This window comes from Bicyclus anynana, chromosome 15 (assembly GCF_947172395.1).
Source record: "Bicyclus anynana chromosome 15, ilBicAnyn1.1, whole genome shotgun sequence".
Classification (NCBI taxonomy): domain Eukaryota; kingdom Metazoa; phylum Arthropoda; class Insecta; order Lepidoptera; family Nymphalidae; genus Bicyclus; species Bicyclus anynana.
The window spans coordinates 479599-493942 of NC_069097.1; the positions used below are offsets into that span (position 1 = coordinate 479599).

General features: G+C 36.8%; 1 long non-coding RNA gene across 1 annotated transcript in view; it reads left to right on the forward strand.

Moving 5' to 3' along the window:
- Positions 1-1971: 1971 nt before the first annotated feature.
- LOC128198800 (uncharacterized) overlaps positions 1972-14344 on the forward strand; it is a 67950-nt gene continuing 55577 nt past the window's right edge. Inside the window, exon 1 of the long non-coding RNA XR_008251502.1 lies at positions 1972-2008. This is a non-coding gene — a long non-coding RNA (uncharacterized LOC128198800). The remainder of the gene's footprint in view (positions 2009-14344) is intronic.

The following is a 14344-nucleotide window of genomic DNA, read 5'->3' on the forward strand; positions in this document are numbered from 1 at the left end:
CAGAATAGAAAAAAAAAATACTCAGTTTCTATTATGCTAGCCACCCACCATCCGATAAGCCGTGCACATGCCCGTAGCGCTAACATCTTGACATCCGCTAAAACTGATCGTGTGTTAATTGCTAGTGCATGATATCATTTCTAGCATTACATACAGTACCCCTATGTTTGTTTAGACACTTAAAATAAAAACAGCTAATTTGAGAAGTTTAGCTCTGTTGAAAAATCTGTCAAAGGCAAAATAAAATTTTGCAAATCCAACCGGACAATTAAAACCGGACATTGAAGGTAGATACAGTTAAATTAAGTTTATAATATAATAATCATTAAATAGCGCGTAAAATTGCTACGAAATTGTAATAGCGTACAAGTGATTCAACATGAATTCATGTTAAATGTGATCAAAGCGCGCCTTCGCCCACGCAGCGTAATTACAAGCGCCTTCAAATCGTTCCGGACAGCTGTTCGATTATTAAATTGACATTTGACGCTGCTATAGAAAACAATACCTAATAACCACATACACGTGTCTAATACTATAAATATTTTAGACCCTTAGATACATAGAAGGTGTCAAAGTTTATACCTTTCAATAACAATTTGTGCTTTACTTTAAGGTCCTGGCATCAATTAACCTTTTTGCTTTTTCATGTCTTGATTTTTGGATCTAAATCTCAATCGTCTATTCACGCTAACATTGGACTCTACTAAAGGGACTGATCATAATTCGGAAGTTGGGCTCCCAAGGGACTGGGTACCCATTATCGGCAAACGATGTTAGTCAAATAGATGAACTGACAACATTATACGAGTTGGAAGTCCTTTCAAGAGCTTATTTCCAGCTGTCCATCGGCCAATACCGACGATTATGTAGCTTTTCATACAGTTTTCACCAAAGTGCCAAGTATGTACATGGTAACTTGACGTGTCTATCTAATAAATCATAGGACTCTCTGGCAGGATAAGAGCCAGGGAAAAATTGTGACAAAATATATGAGAAAAATTCACAAATTTTGGTTTTGGGTTTCCATAGGTACTCCTAAGTAATAATGAAGAAAGAAAGATATAAATAAATGGAAGATAGAAATAAAATCTCCCGGCTCGGAGTAAACGCGAAATTCTATGGAATTGAAACAGCGCCATCTAGTGGCACTACTGCACACTGTTTCAATACCATATAAATTCGCGTTTACATTAACGCGACAGTAACAGAATAAAATTATTGAAAGCTCCCACTAGGCACACAGACCGTGCTTTTAGATGTCATCTATAAACGCTGAAGGTTTGCCGGATAATTCTCCTAACTGATTGTCATAAGCAGCTATGGAGTTTCCATTTATAGTATAGTTTTGGGACGTCGCAGGTTTCAAGGAGTCCAGCAGGCTCAGTAGCCCAGTGGATATGACCTCTGCCTCCGATTCCGGAGGGTGTGGGTTCGAATCCGATCCGGGGCATGCACCTCCAACTTTTCAGTTGTGTGCATTTTAAGAAATTAAATATCACGTGTTCCAATCGGTGAAGGAAAACATCGTGAGGAAACTTGCATACCAGAGAATTACCTTAATTCTGTGTGTGTGAAGTCTGCCAATCCGCATTGGGCCAGCGTGGTGGACTATTGGCCTAACCCCTCTCATTCTGAGAGGAGACTCGAGCTCAGCAGTGAGCCGAATATGGGTTGATGACGCAGCAGGCTAATTCGCTAACATTGACGTATTTTCATTCATCCAGTGTCTACTGACAACCCTTTGCGGATATCATACAATAGGTAGGTGACATTTTTGATAAAGATCAATTTAGTGAATAGGCCAGATGATCCTTAATCGTTCAAGTACGAGTATAAATTCAATTTTTTTATTAAATTAGTATGATAGTAATCACGTAGTTAGAATTTATTTCACTGAATTAGGTATGTTATAATATGATGATAGCAATTATTATAATGACTGGTTAAAAGATTAAATTATTTTGTTTCAGATAGCCAAATGAGAAAAAATATAAAGGAATAAAAGGTAATTTTAATTTCATTAAATTCATTAACGTTTATTTATTTTTCTTACTGAATTATATATTAGAATATGTAATGTTAAGTGATAATGCAGCTTAAGGTAGCAACTCAGGAACTTTAAAAGACGCAGAGACTGAATCCTACCTCTCTAGAGATCTAAATTTATTGAGAGTGGTAATCATGGCATTAGAATAAACACCAGAACAAACATGATCTATTTGAAAAAAAAAATATATTTATTTATAAGTACGTACACTTATTTGTACACCACAATACAGAAATACACATAGATAAGAAATATACAAAATAAGTAATATACAAAAGGTATCGCTTAGTACCAATCTCTACCAGGCAACCTTAGATTTAGGCAAAAATTTTTAGAGATTTTGAGATTCGAGAAAAAAGATTTAAAAACTCCTAAATTGACACGAAATAGAAATCAACTACCGGCTACGGACCTTCCTTTAATAAATTAAAGAACTCACAACTGCGACGGAGAGGTATTCAAATAACCTGTAGATTTATTTATAGAATCACAAAAACACTACATCATTATTTCTTGTTTAGCCCACGTCAAAACAATATTTAGTGATCGTTTGAAATTATTAATTAACCGTGATGATTGATAACTACGCGTACGGTTTATGAAGTCATTGCTGCCTAACTTGGAGGCGAGTGATCGATCTAGCCGTTACCCGCTGCTGTGGTGTCATGACACCACCTACAGACCTTCAGGCCTGCGTAATGTCCGCCCATGCGATAAATAACTTAGGAGGTTAAAGACGTAGTTATTAAGTTATTATCTAATGACCTCTTTATATCTGTGTAGTATACTAACAGATGCCAGATACTTTTACGTTCTCGTCATATCTAGTAAGGTGATATGTAACTCGTAGTACCTAGGTGCATTTAAAAACATCAAGTGTCAGTCATCTAACATGGTGATTTCTACGAAATGATGTTAGATGATCACAGAAACGAAAAGTCACCGTCACTTCATGTAATGACTTATATTTTGAATTCTAACACCAAGATTTTTCTATAAGGAATAAGCTCGCGCTTTACCACGATTTCATTTAATGGTCAGTATAGATGTAGCCCAAGGTTAAATGCGCTTGCCTAGAAGATGCCTATTCAATCCCATTTTAAAGATGCACAGGTTGTGAGATACTGACTTCAGGAGAAACTTCCATACCCTAGCCATGCGTATACCTAAGAAACAGAAGTTATAAAATATAATATATCTTCCAGAATAGAAAAAAAAAATACTCAGTTTCTATTATGCTAGCCACCCACCATCCGATAAGCCGTGCACATGCCCGTAGCGCTAACATCTTGACATCCGCTAAAACTGATCGTGTGTTAATTGCTAGTGCATGATATCATTTCTAGCATTACATACAGTACCCCTATGTTTGTTTAGACACTTAAAATAAAAACAGCTAATTTGAGAAGTTTAGCTCTGTTGAAAAATCTGTCAAAGGCAAAATAAAATTTTGCAAATCCAACCGGACAATTAAAACCGGACATTGAAGGTAGATACAGTTAAATTAAGTTTATAATATAATAATCATTAAATAGCGCGTAAAATTGCTACGAAATTGTAATAGCGTACAAGTGATTCAACATGAATTCATGTTAAATGTGATCAAAGCGCGCCTTCGCCCACGCAGCGTAATTACAAGCGCCTTCAAATCGTTCCGGACAGCTGTTCGATTATTAAATTGACATTTGACGCTGCTATAGAAAACAATACCTAATAACCACATACACGTGTCTAATACTATAAATATTTTAGACCCTTAGATACATAGAAGGTGTCAAAGTTTATACCTTTCAATAACAATTTGTGCTTTACTTTAAGGTCCTGGCATCAATTAACCTTTTTGCTTTTTCATGTCTTGATTTTTGGATCTAAATCTCAATCGTCTATTCACGCTAACATTGGACTCTACTAAAGGGACTGATCATAATTCGGAAGTTGGGCTCCCAAGGGACTGGGTACCCATTATCGGCAAACGATGTTAGTCAAATAGATGAACTGACAACATTATACGAGTTGGAAGTCCTTTCAAGAGCTTATTTCCAGCTGTCCATCGGCCAATACCGACGATTATGTAGCTTTTCATACAGTTTTCACCAAAGTGCCAAGTATGTACATGGTAACTTGACGTGTCTATCTAATAAATCATAGGACTCTCTGGCAGGATAAGAGCCAGGGAAAAATTGTGACAAAATATATGAGAAAAATTCACAAATTTTGGTTTTGGGTTTCCATAGGTACTCCTAAGTAATAATGAAGAAAGAAAGATATAAATAAATGGAAGATAGAAATAAAATCTCCCGGCTCGGGGAAACGAAATGTTCGCTAACATGTGCAAATAAGTTTGATAAATCTATGTACGAGTATTAGATTCTTGTAAGCTAGATATTCGTATTCTGATATAATGCATGCGCGGGCGCCGGTGTGGGCGGGACAATGCTGGCGTTTCGCCGTGTTGCGACTTTTGCGTGTACCTATACACAGATAACATTGAATGAGTCTTTATTCATCTACATGCAAATATCATTCGACAACTGTTTAATTCTCTATAGCAGAACTAAACAGTATATTTCAAGTGGAAAATGTCCAGGGTCGACCTCTTTCCAGTGACAAAATATCGGAAAGGACCGGATCATCTCTTTCGTGTTACCCTGTGTCACTCGTCATGGGTCTATCAGATACAAAAATAATGTTTACAACCCGACTGGAATTTTCAGAAATTACCGCATTGAAACAAATCCAAATGAACTTTTTTGGTTTACCTGTAACATCTTGACAAAATAAAAGTAACAAATAACTTACAACAAATTTATCAGAAAAACTATTTGCTTTCTACAGGGCGTTTCAACGTACTTACAATGCAATCAAAAATATACCTACGTAATACCCAGACGTCAACATGAGTAAAAAGTAATAAAATTACAAATCGTAATATAATAAACACAATTACTGCTTATCCGTCCATTCTTTGCAAATTTTATACCACACATTGTTAGCCTAATGCAGCCATTTGAATTTCTAATAGCAGCGTTTTACCTGAAATAAAACGCATATTAAAATACTTACCTCACTGGAAACTTTATATTGAGAGTAGCATTTCCGTTTCCGTCGATTTCATACCAGTTTTCGTACTTTTATTGACGTCACGTCGGGCTATGTGGCGCCACCTGGCGGTGTCGGGCTCGGGAAGTTTCGTAAATCGCTGAGCGCGACTTTAGCTCATTGGCTCAATATATCACCAGGCAGGAATTACTTAAAGTTTCCAGTGAGGTAAGTATTTTAATATGCGTTTTATTTCAGGTAAAACGCTGCTATTAAAATATTGACCGTAACTGGAAACTTTATATTGAGAGATTGTTTGTTTTCGCCTGGTGACGCCACATTATGGTATTATTTCGCCAATGTGATTATTAAAATAAAACTTTTTATAACAATATTATCTCTAATTCAATTAGGCTTTATTTAGAGAACAAGCTAGTAACGAAGTTTGACTTACTGTGTCTGTGCATAATACAATATTCCATTTTGTTGGAATGTAGCAAAAATACATGTCTACGGTACAATGGTAGCCAGTAATAAGTATCTATTGTCTGTGGATATTATTTATTCAAACTGTCAACTCTTTGACATTCAAGTGTCATTATGTCATCAGCCATTTACTATATTTTACAAATATTAATAAATAGAACAGTTAGCAGTGCTTAACGTGTTTTCGTTCATCTCGCGACTCCCAACTCTCAGCACATTCAAAAATAAATCAATGAACTAAAAACATACCATACATTTTTGGATTGGAGTTCAATACTTTTAATTTTAGGGATTTCATCATATAATTGATATTCACACTAAATTATTTAGGAAAAACACTGCTGACCGATATAGTAGTTATGAAGATTTCTTACGTGACGTCTTTACTCATTCTGCTATAACCATATGCGAGGCGGTTTTTTAAAAAAATTATTACAAAGAAATTAATATTAATTCTTGCTGCATTTAGTCGTAGTGGATAGTTATTTCATTTAATAATGAAATAGACTTATTATTTCCTAAAGAAAAATTATGATAGTGATTATTTTATTTACAAATAATTTCCAGCCAGAGTAAATACTTCTATCGGTTTTTGAGCCAAATTGCGGCCAAAATTGAATAAAATCATCAGATTTTGTACTATGTTATCCCTATAATAAGTAATGTTAGGTCATATACACCCCTTTCAGAGTGTACCCACAAAAATATAACTATTGAAAAAATAACTTATTAAGAAGTTACTGACATTCCAAACTGGTGGCATGGAATTTTTAGGCTTTCTTAACAATTTGGTATGAATTTAAGGATATACTTTACAAAGTTATTGATCTCTTAAGTAGGTTACTTGAAGATTCTAGAAACTAAAACTGAGTCAGTTCTTAGACATTAGGTCATATAATGTACTAAAACTTTTACTTTTAGACAAACACTACACAAGCCGATTTTTAAGTTTTGACAGGAAATTAAAAATAATTTCAGGTTTTCCCATATTCTTGAAGACTCCCTCTAACAGTTTTGTAACTGCTAAGTCCGTTGTCGTGATTATAATAAATTTGTCTTCATTCTATAGAATTATCGGTACTGCTAGCACTCGGAACCTGAGATCCAAATGACATAAGACTTACTCTTATCAAGGCTATTAAATATATTCCTGTCAACCGATTCTGATGATTCTCTGAGAATCAGTGTAAGTGGTGGCGATACCATAAAGCAAGTGGGAAATTCCCTATACACACTGTACACATCGTATAAAACAACTTGAGCGTAAGTTACATCTCGGGATACGTACAAGTAATCATGGACTACGTGTACCTTATTTAATGAGTCAGATCAGAATAGATCAGTCACCGACATACCCTATTTCACAATCACTTTTTCTATGCTACAGTAATGAAAGCGCCAAGAATGGAAGATGGTGATGTTGTATAACAAGTGATTTGCATGCTTGTTGTTCCTGCCGCATATACTATTGTGTACTGTTGTGAACTTAGTGATAGTCTAATTAAGGTTACTAGACAAAGATCTTGCAATTTTAACTGTTATATTCTATATTTAAACTCATTTCTCTTTTCCTCCGTAATATGTAACGGCAGTCATTTTGTCCAATTGAATGTTGCTTAGGAGGTGAGTTTGATTCTAGGGACATATACGAGTAGTATGACATACATTTCCTTTTTATTGGAATGCAGTACCCATTCCTCTCGTGACCATGAATACCTCAGAGGGTGAATGTTTAGTAACGCTGCCCAAGCGTGGTCACAGGCATCTGCTACTAACAAAAACACTGGCTGAGGGTGTCAGTGAAGTAGGTAGCTAGCAGTCTGATTATATTAAACAAGGTCATTCATTCATTCAATGGTAACGGGCAAGTTTTCGATATAGTCTACATCTACGCTTCGTATTATTTTCTTAGTAAATGATAAAATTGTCTATTCTTAATTCTACATATCTCTTACAAAACATGCTGCGAATTCGATAGCATTGAGAAAGTATTTGAGAAAGAGACATGCATAGTTCAAATGACAAGGAAGTAATAACCAACAATTCCCTGTATACAAAACGTAGGAAGCACCTTTGGGATTTTATTACATACACATGCAAGTAGGCTTGTGTCTATTCTTCAAACTGAGTTTTTGATGCTGTGCGTATTTAGCAAGTGGAAATGAGGTTAAATATTGGTCCGGCTTCAGTATTAGCAACAGAGCATGGTGCTTTTATGATCCTTTGTATTTCATTAAGTAGACAATTGTTGATATTTCTTCCAAAACAGGAGTGTGGAACGATATTCCATATAGATTAAGAAAAACACGAGGTTATTCGAGAGAACGGTAGGAGATAACCTCAGATTAACCTCTGTACGTTTCTGGTGCCACCATTTTCTCCCATTGAAAAAGGTGGTGAAAAAGGTGGCTAAAAAGACCGCTTGAAATGAAGTCTATCTCAAAATACTTTATGTTTTCTGGATGCATTAAACTTTAAAGCATACATAATACCCTTGATGGGCCTCGAGCCCCTGAAAAAGGATTCATTTAGAATCCTTTGTTTTAATTGAAATTTATATGTTACCGCTTATGCGTTTTTCTACATTTGCTAGGTGACGGAGGGTATCATAATATGTTTTACCTTTTTGTTTGTTTCTAAGTTTTATGAAACCTGGAGTATGGTTATAAATTTTGCAAATAATAAACTGTATACATCCAGTAATACCTTTAGAAAACTTTGATGTATTCGGAAAAATAAGTTTCCTGCCTTTAACCTCTATACCAAAATGTACATGTTTTAATCTGACGCTTTCATTCATCAGATTTTTACGCCATTATTACAAAGTAATTAATTCACCCATTGGTTACAAATCTAGTTGGCCTATTCACTATTTTGGTCTTTATTATCAACCTATATCAATTGGAAAAATGTCATTTACCTACTGTGGGATATTCACGAGTAAGCAATAAATGACATTTTTACATAGAAACTCAATTTTGTATATGTCAACTAGCAAACGTAAAAGATAGTGAGTCAGCCTGCAAGGGCTTTAGGACATTAGTTTCTTGTACATTGCTGATAAACACCCTGCGAGAGTGGATTATAATGATCATACAAGCAAGGCTGCGCAAGCGTTCCAAGCGATGGAATCTTAACATTTTTCATGCATTACCCTCGCGAGGGGTGGCGATCACACACACACACGACATCGACAAGGGTATTTGAATAATTTATATAGATAGATAAGATATTCGTATCCATACATCGTTGATAAACACCCGGGAGGGTGGATTGTATTGATCATGCAAGCAAGGCTGTGCATGAACGTGTGCGCATTACAGATATGTATATTCCGTGTTGTATGTTCCACGCGATGGAACATTACTCTTCATGCATACGCCCGCGACGGTGGCGATCAAGGACACCGGTATTTGAATAATTTATATAAAGAGATAAACACCCCGCGAGGGTGGGTTGTAATTATCATGCAAGCATGGCTGTGCATGAGCGTTTGCGCATTGTATGTATATTCCGTGTTGTGTGTTCTACGTGATGAAATTTCAACACTATTCGTGCCTTGCCCATGCGAGAGGCGGCGATCCTCAGTATTTGACTGGAAATACGTCTAGGAATGTTAACACTTTCTATAGCCTCGTCCCCATGAGGGGCGGTAATCTATTAGTCCGGTATTTGACTGTGCAAATACGTCTAGGAATATTTAAACTTTCTATACCTTACTCAGTAAGTTGGTTTTGCAAATACGTCCAGGAACGTTAAAAAAACTGTGTATACCTTGCCCCCGCGAGGGGCGGTAATCTATTAGACCTATATTTGACTGCAAATGTGTCCAGCGACGTTAACAGTGTCTACGCCTTGCCCCTGCGTGGGGTGGCGATTTATAAGGCCAGTAATTTACATCCAATCAAAATTCCTGTGCTAAATTCTGGCGGGATTTGTGAACCTTTTTTCAATGCCGGTTTGAATTGGAGTAACAATATGTTTGAGTAACTTCCAAAAACTCTTTGTCTAACTTGTGTTCGAGCATTCGTAATTTATGTACTCCTCTGAAACGAAAGCCACTGGCCACGCGTTCGTTTTGCAGTATATATGTTAGACAACAGTCTATTGCTAGAACGTTCACTTTGGTTTCTGAGTTCACATTTTTAGGAAGCCCGCTGGGCCCCGCCACTTTTAATACTATTTTAACTGTTGAAAAATCACTACAAAGAAAATATTATTACATGCAAGTACGAAAACATTTGCAAAAAAGCAAGACTTTCAAACACATGAAGTAGTGATCCGAACGGAAAAACCGTTAAAATAATGATCACGTACTATTTTCAAATGAAATTTGAAATTTTTACATAATTTAACGTTAATTACATTAACGTTGTATGTTACAACGTAATAAAATATAAAGTACTCACAGCGAATTCACTTCACTTATTACACTTTATCTTGCAATGTCGGGTACCAACTGATTGCAAGATGTTGCTTCGACGGTAAACAAAACGCCAATGAGCTAAAGTCGCGCTCAGCGATTTACGAAACTTCCCGAGCCCGACACCGCCAGGTGGCGCCACATAGCCCGACGTGACGTCAATAAAAGTACGAAAACTGGTATGAAATCGACGGAAACGGAAATGCTACTCTCAATATAAAGTTTCCAGTTACGGTCAATATTTTAATCAGGAAATTTACATGACTTAGCAAGCGTACAGTACGGCAACACACACATTGCTGCTGCAATATGTTTTTGCTTTACTAATTAAATTGTAATGTTCAATAATAATAGTGTAATGCTACTTTAAAATTCAACATACCTATTCGAAATATTTTTATTTGTATACAAACAACTCATCATCGCAAAATATCCCACTCCGGTTCACCCTTCTCAAAAATGACCTATTAAGCTCAAAATTCTTAGTTCTGAATTTTCTACAAAATATTTTTAATTTTTGAACAGTTCTAGGAACAAATGTCAAATACGATGTGCCGTTTATAACATTATACTAAAATAACTGTATTTAATTTACGAATACTGTCTTATTTATTCTATAATTTACCTATTCATCATCATATTTATCTTTTCTTTAGCTACTATTCCAACGCACTGCAAGATAGCTAAGTTGTGGCAAACACGAAACCTCCGATTTCTCGATTCAGCTCAGCAATCGAGTGGACGTTTAAAACGGAATCGATCGTGGGACTTATCGATAAACGGGCGCGTGCGCTGCATACAGCGGCACATTTGCATGCGACAGAAAAAATACCCGAACGATGACAGAATTCCTGCGGTTCGTGACGCACAAGCATCAACAGAATCACTATGTTCGATTGAAGATCGATTGCAAAATTTAATGGAAAGGAAATGTATGGAACAGTTGTTGCTAGGCAATGGTTCAATCTACAGGGTATAGTTACGTAATACTTATTCGTACTATTTGGTATTCTATGGTAGGTTATAGTTACGAGTGTATATTGCTTTTCAGAGGGGGCAAAGGCGTCATTTGTCCTTTACTTCTGTAGTTCTAAGTTGAATTTCTATCTGGTTATTTTTTTCTAAATGTGTATGTAGGACTAATGGGACTATAGCCGCCTTATTGGGGGTTAGTTTAGTCTAGCTTGAGGGATAGGGGAACAGAAGGTAGTCTAGCTCGAGGGATAGGGGAACAGAGGGAGGATTAGTTCACTGAGTCAGACCTGTCCTGCCGACCCCGTGATCATAGCAACCATCGTTACAGTTGCGAATCACGGATGCTTACGTCATCTACGAGTAAAATATACACAACTTGATGTATACCTACGTCTAATCGACGTAATAAGTTGGTAAGGCTGTACAAATTGGAAGGTATATTAATCACCGCTGTGTATACTTAGATCACGTGCCCTTCAAGACTTGAGTAAAGGGTCTCCACATAGATATTTATGTAATGTGGCATCATCCATTAAGAGAAAGGTAAGGAAAAATTATACTTTAAGATGGCAGCGTAGGAAGCAGCGGTAATGCCGTGCGGGTATCGCGGGGAGAGGGGGGAGTACATTAACATACCGCTAATGTGTAGCCATTGTCTTGGCGTGCTGATGTGCGCAAACAAAGCCGCGTGGGTGGCTCTGTACACTTGGTACACGGTGATATAATTGCTGCTTAATGCTACATCCTGAACTAACTGTTCAAGGAGACTTAAGCCCAAAAGAACCATGGAAAGAGTTCTAACTCCTCCCCAGTTGGTAACGTAACGCGTTACAGCTAACGTTGGCACGTTTGACGCTTGTACTTGACACAGCAAACTTCGGACTGATTTTACGAACACAAGACTATTTAAAACTTTCCACGTAGATACAGGATTCTGATTTTAATTCAATAATTAAAATTAAAGCAATTAGTTTATCTGTGTGGTCGAACCAATGGGGTAATGAGGCATTTATGATTGTATAACTCTGTCGATAACTAAACTGAAGTACCTACCTTCATCTCCAGTTGAAAGAGTCGGTCAGGCCTACCTATGTACATAAATAAGCACTTAAGTAACATTTCGCCGAGTCAGCGCGTCGATATGGAATGTGGGCACTCCACTAATGTACGAGTGCGCTGTCACTTGTCACCGAAAGTGAGTGATCATATTTCTGATGTATTTCTACTCGGCGTCCGTGTTTGTTAGGGCGGGAAATGTATTATTAAAAGGGAAGTATGAAATAAGGGAAAAATGTGAAAATAGGGCATGGAATTGGGAAATATACGGTACGTAATGAAAACTTTTTATGATTGTTTTCTTTTGTTCTGTTGAACATTTCATTCGCTTGATCCTCTAGAGTAGAAATTTCCAAACTTTTTTTTCTTAAAGACCACTTTCTAATTTAACTGGTTTCGGTGGACCCCTGCTAATTTCTATCCAAAACGTTTTCGTTACAGCTCAATCAACATCCACCACGAAAAAGAAGTTTAAAAAAATTGTGAGAATTGATTACTTAGTTCATTAATTCTTAGGCCTAAAGATCATTAATAGATCTTGGTCGGTCGAGCTGAGAGCCCTATCCTTAATCTATGGCCCATTCCTTAATATATTAGTTATCCGTCGTAACTCTGCGATGGGTGTGTAGAGAGCAAACATATTGTAAGTAAGAAAGCGCGCTCTTCCGCAGTCATAGTTACCACAACATTTGACAAGTGTTTCCAGCGTGAGTGTCTGTGTTTGTTCTCGTGTAAGGGCTCACACACGCTGTTCGCAGATTTATAACAAATCGTATGTTCCGCGGCTGCTTGATGTTAGTAAATGTAAACTTTTTCAGGTAATTTACCCTAAAAGCTAACTATGATGAATGTAGATGAAGTCGCAGGCAAATCTACCGATCAAAGATAGAATGTTATAAATACATACAGCGTACGGTATTTCAAATGAATTACGGTATTTCAATTGAATTACATTTAGAAGTTTTAAATAAGTTTTATCTTAAGTTAAACTTCAACCTTAAGATTTAGTAGGTTGGTCAGGTTATAGTTTTTTAACTTCTTCTTGTTTAACTACCTCCGTACTAGTCGTTTTGAGGTCGTTTTTGCACCATGGAATTTAGTTTTTTTATGCATAATAATATTTGAGGGGTACGACAACATTTTCATTGTAACAGCGGTGGAGGAGTTTCAACAACACCAACAACAGACAAGGGCAGTGCACATTGCGACTGACTGACAACAATCCGCTCATTATTTCTACACAACGTTCAACAGTTCCCGACCGAGTCGCGCACTTGGCTGTTCGAGCGATGATTGTCCCCGCGCGACACAACGAGCCAAATGATGCTGAATTATTTTCTGTAGGGGCTTTTTAACACTTAGATGACATAACGAGGCCCTCGCGCCGCTTCATTAACACCTGCGCTATAACGAGGCACCGCCCGACCGACTGCAGACGCCCCGACACGTCGGACGACACGAACCGACTCGGTAGTTGCCGAAATTGGAAATGTACATTTTTATGACAAGTCATTATTTAACTTGTTACACTATTTATTTATTAGCATGAATGAATCTCAAAGATGATACCATGATATTGATAAGAATATACCAACACATTGATAAAAATAATACTTGTTGAAATAAAAAAATACTAAACAATTCAGTTGAAAATTAAAAAAATGTACACATGTACAATGATGTATATGTAAAATGTACACAAGTACATGTACAATGATGATTCCTATTAATAGGTCGACGCTTTTAAAATCACAATAAGTTTTATTATTTAGTTATCTAAGTAGTGCGAAGCATGGTTTTGTTCTAAAGAGAAGTTAAGTCCAAAAATTAAGTTTGCTCCTCAGCCATGACATCTCTGCGCGCAAAACAAAACTTAATTTTAATATTAAAACTTATAAGTGAATTGCCGACTTTAACTGGTTTCAGAGTTGGCTCGTCTACAGACGCTTTATGATATGAATCCACTCGTTGTCACGTCACGCCAATAAAAATACTATATCTGAATGGAATTGTGGCGTGAAATGACGCGCTTTGTAGAGTAAAACAAGAGTGAAACGCGCGATCATTGACGCGTCTGCAGTGCTAGTCAGGTGCTACGTGTAGTGGGAAATAGTGGGAAATGGGAAAATTTCGATGGAAATATTCATTGAAAATTCGCTTCCGCTTGACTCGTGCCGCGTGCCGGAGTCAAAGGCTGCTCTCATGGAGCAATCAAATCAATTATTTTCATGAAAACAAACTTCATGAAAATCTTTACTAGTTTATATGAATTTATTATTCTTGCAGCGCATTACTACATAATGGGGTTGGGCTTT